The following is a 4879-nucleotide window of genomic DNA, read 5'->3' as shown; positions in this document are numbered from 1 at the left end:
TGTTTGTTACTGGCAGAATCTGATTTTTACCGCTGTACTTTTTTTTTTTTTTTTTTTTTTTTTTCCTGTAATCACTCCTTGATGGAATAAAAAAATTTGCATCCTGTTTCTCCATGGAAGATATTACATACTTCTCTAATGTTGGGAAACCTGAAGCATTGGGAGTAAGAATTTAACATAATCACCAGCTAGTGGTGGGCTTTGCACTACTGTAGCAAAAAGAAAAAACTGCAGTCCTGGTCTGTTGCTGTCTCTGCTTATGTGGCACAGTTAGATGGAGTACACTGCAGGTCTGTCATGACACAACTGCTTTGCTTTATAACCACTGACAGTTTTACAACACCATCAAAGGAAATGCATGCTTAACAAATTACAGATGTTTTATGTGTAGGAGAACAGAGACTCGTAATCCGTGAAGAGAGCGGTCCCGTCAGTTTTGGCACACGAGTTACTGTGAGATGGACTATGTAGTTTACTAAAGTGGATGTGTTGTCAGTCCAGGAAGAGAGCAAAGAAGGAGCTGCGTTGCTTTAACTGACATGATATTAACTCAGCTCAGGAGATTTTCCAAGATTGTTTCCAATCTTAAGAAACGCAATAACCAGTCTGCCTCAACTCCGTACTTAACACAGTTGCAATTTAAGAATACAGGTGATACTGGGCAAGGATCAGGAAGGAGTAGATCTTCAAGCCAAACACTAGCTAGCACTGTGTGTTTGCAGGGCAGGCTTAGTGTAGTCAGTGTGAAAGACAAAGTGTGTTGGAGAAAAGAGACCTTGGGCTGAGTTATCTTTCCTGCCTGGTTAGCACCCTTTTCCATGGGATAGCTCAGGAGTGGGATCCTCGACCTGGTGTTGCCTTGTCTCACCACAGCTTTGCTACCAAACCAGGATGGTGCCTGAAAAGCTAGAGGGGCCAGGCCGCAGTTGCTGCGTTCTCTAAAAACACGCACCTGGGACCCATGCTGAGGTCTGACCAACCTTTAAAGCAGAATTCTAAAGATTATTGCTGGTGCCTCAGTTGCTCTTCCTGGTGGGCTACAACAATCACTTCCAGCTAAAGAAGGGAAGGGGAATTCCACCAACAATGGTAACAGGTTACTGCCAGGAGAAAAACTAATAGAGCTATACTTTGGGTAGTAACTGCTTTGAGCAAGGGAGGGCAATATTGCAAAATACTGCTCTGTGGTTTTTGAGGCATATTTCTATTCCAAAGATCTTGTATGCATGTTTTATGCTAATTGGATAATCAAGTTTGGCCAGTTCTTGGCTGTTTGCAGTTGTGGGTGGGGCAGAGAGAACACAGGCTTTTGCATGGGAAAGTAAACAAATAGGAAGGCAACATCTCACAGTTCTGAAAAGGCAGTGTGGCTGGAAAATGCAAGAGGCTCCGTAACAGCTATGAGAAATCAACATGGGTCATTGGGCAGTGGTAGTCCAGTTTGTTTTTTCTCATAGAAACTAATGCCATCCCACCTAACAACTAGAAAGACAGCTTTCCCCTTGTGTATTATGCAACGGGTAATGAGGGGGCAAGAGAAAGCCTCAAGCACTGACAAGCCCAAACAGCATTTTTGCAGTGTCAAGGTAGGTAAACTGAATGTAGCATATTATTTTAGGCTGGGTACAGACTATTTATCACTGACTGCTCTGGTGGTTTTGCATCAAACAGGGCTGTTGTATGGATAAGAGTAAATTTTCAGAGTAAAATTTTAACTCATTTTCAGTGAAACTTGATAGAAAAGCATTACAGCTGGGTCTGTGACGCAGAGGCTTGAGAACTGCAGCACCAGCTTAGTATTACTGCAGTTATAGCAAAGCCAGGGCAATAAAAGTGTGCACATTTCCTCAGCTTCTTAGCTTGTATTCCTTTGCCCCAACTTAAACCCACCTTCTGATTTAAACCCAGATGTCATGTTTGTCGTGGTTGGGGCCTGGTTGGCAGCCAACCACAAGGCAGCAGCTCTCTCTCCCTTCCCCTCCGGCAATGAGAAGGGACAGAGAGCCAGGCTTGGGGTTCGAGATAGGACTGGGATGGGGGAAGATCCCCCTTTATGATCATGAGCAAAAGGCAGACTCATTAGGGGAAGAAAAAAAAAAGAACATACATTTATTACAGACACTAACAACACAGAGTAGGACAGTGAGAAGCATTGCCCCATCTTGAGCACACCTTCCCCCCACCCCTCCCTTCTTCCCGGGCTCAGCTCTGCTCCCGATATCTCTACCTCCTCCCCCAGTGGCGCAGGGGCAGGGAATGGGGGGTGCAGTCAGCGCTGCCACTTCCTTCATCTTCGGTGAGGGGAGTGTCCAGAACTTGTTCCCCCCTGCTCCATCGTGGTCCCCCTCTCACAGGAGACAGTCCTCCACAAACTTTCTCTGACATGAATTCCTCCCACGGGCCGCAGCGTTCCCCACGCTGCTCCGTCATGGGTCACTAACTTCCTCCGACTGGATTCTCTCCCACGGCTGCAGCCCTTCCCGAGCTGCTCCGGCGTGGGACTCCCCCGCATGCTGCAATCCTCCCAGTGCTGAATTACAGCAGCGGGGCTGCCTTTTCCCACGAGACCCCGGCCTTCTTCGGGCACAGAACCTTGATCATCTGAGCAGGAGCAACAGACCATAAATCAATGTCTGCTCCACCGTAGATCATCATGGGTGGCAGGGGGGGGCCACCCTGCTGTCTCCCCACAGGATACAGGGGGGTCTCTGCTCCGACACACCTCCCCCCTCCTTTCTTCCTCCACTCCTCCACTGACCTTGGTGTTCACGGCAGCTGCAGCAACTCCTCCTCACCAGTCCCACTGCCCGTCACCACGTCCCTTCTTAAATACGTTATCGCAGAGGCGCAGCCAATTGGCTCAATTTCCCAAACAGAAGTGGAGCTGACGTGGAGCTGGGGGAGCTTCGAGAAGCTTCTCACAGGGGGCCGCCCCTGTAGCCCCCTCCCCTGCCACCAAAAAACTCCACCACTCACTCAACCCAGAACAATGTTGCTTCTGCATGTGCTGAGGCCTCATTACAGGCAATGCAACAGCAGAGAACCAAGGGACATACACAACATGCCCGAGCGCGCACTGTGCCCATCTGTCCTGTGCGACAACGTGACATTCAGCTGTTCCTCGGGTGATGCTGAGGCAGAATTTGGTTTTGTGCAGATGCTGTTTTCACTGTGGCTTCCCAGGAGCCCAACCCTTTGCAAGGGGAGGTGTTATTCCTGGCACAGGCAACCCACCACCCTCAGCCACAGCCATGGCAGAGCAGGCCGGATCGTTTTCAGTTTCAGGCTGTTCCCTATGGGCAGGTAGTTTCCTGCACACCACTGTGAGACCCCTTCAGCAAATTCTTACAACAGCAGTGCTGCCTTCAAGGGTTTGCTGGTTGAGAAACAGGCTCTACCCCAGAGATACTGTCTCGGTCAATGGAATGGTTAATTACACTTAGTTTGTAATTACCATACAAGCCCCAACATATGTCCTGCTTTCTAGGCTTCATGACTGAGATGTTTCTTCTCACAAATATGCTTGACAGTAAGGACAGTAGCAAAGAAACCCATGGAGGGAAAGAGACCTGTGTACAGAGGTCGTTTTGCTCCGAGCACTGTGGTTTTTTCCTCCTAGTTGTGGGGAGCAGACAGGAACCAGTGAGCATCACAGAACACAGCTCAGTGTAAGATAAATACATTAAAATAGATTTTAATTCATTGAATTATTAAATGTTTAATTTATCATGCAAGCAAGAGAAACTGTCCATAAATAGTTACTGTACGGCTGAAAGTACAATATTTTTAGAGCAGTTCTGATACTTCCTATCTGTATTAAAAGGCTACAATTTTTACTATGAAATCTCAGGTATTTCAAAATATTCTACATGCACAATTTGTTTTCGTATTAAAAACTTTGTACTTAATGAAGATCTAGTGCTTAAGAAAATGCACCTTTGTCTAAGATCAGGAAATTAGAAGTTTCTTTTTCCTGCAGGACAAAAATACTATGGGTTGTTGACTTGTTCCTTTAACTCCATCTTTTAGAATCATGTAAACTAGATTTCTTGAAAAGCTTTCACTTGGCAACATTCCCCAGAGCAACAGACCCATGTTTTACGGTATCAGGACCTTCTCCATATCAGTGTTGCCCAAATTAAAGAAAAAAACAAAACCCGCCACCACCAAGCACACCCCACCAGAATCAACCAACCCCGTTCCCTCAACCCAAAGTAAAATCTGATGTTTACATTCTAATTCTGGTAGTAAGCAATCAAGCTGTCCTTACCAAGACTTCAAGAGTGCAAACAAATGTGCATGTGTCTGTCTCTATCACTGTGCTTTTCTTCCTATCCCCAATAGTTCTGTTTGGAGGTTACATTTTTCCCTGAACTACCCATGTTTGACAAGTGGACTCATGCCCCATGGCTGGCTCTATACTGAAATACGCACACACACACACCTCATACAGAGAAAGTACATATACATGAATGTCATTGTACAGTCCCATTAATAGTTTCTCTCCCTCTCCCCACAAATAGACTTCTAAGTGCTGCAGTGATTTAAAGACTGACCTCTAATGGAATACTCAGAAAATGCATTTACTCCCACAACATACAGTCACTGGACTACTACAAAAGGATTACTAGCTTCAAACACTAGTTTGGTTCCTGTAGACACTGCTATACCTTGACATTCCTATAGAGATCTGAATTACACAGTTGATCGGCTTCTGCCGATCAATCATGCTGTGAATGGAGGGATTCTTTTCCTACAGAAGTTAAAGAGTATGAAATCATGCACTTAAAAAACCCCATACTGCATGCTCTACAATCAAACAGAGAGCTTTATCTTCAGTAGAAATGCTGTGGCGCTTTATCAACTGATGTAACACTTG

Source organism: Tyto alba, unplaced genomic scaffold (genome assembly GCF_018691265.1).
Source record: "Tyto alba isolate M040663 unplaced genomic scaffold, T.alba_DEE_v4.0 Super-Scaffold_13, whole genome shotgun sequence".
Classification (NCBI taxonomy): Eukaryota; Metazoa; Chordata; class Aves; order Strigiformes; family Tytonidae; genus Tyto; species Tyto alba.
The sequence above is the reverse complement of the archived record's forward strand: the minus strand, read 5'-3'. Positions refer to the sequence as shown.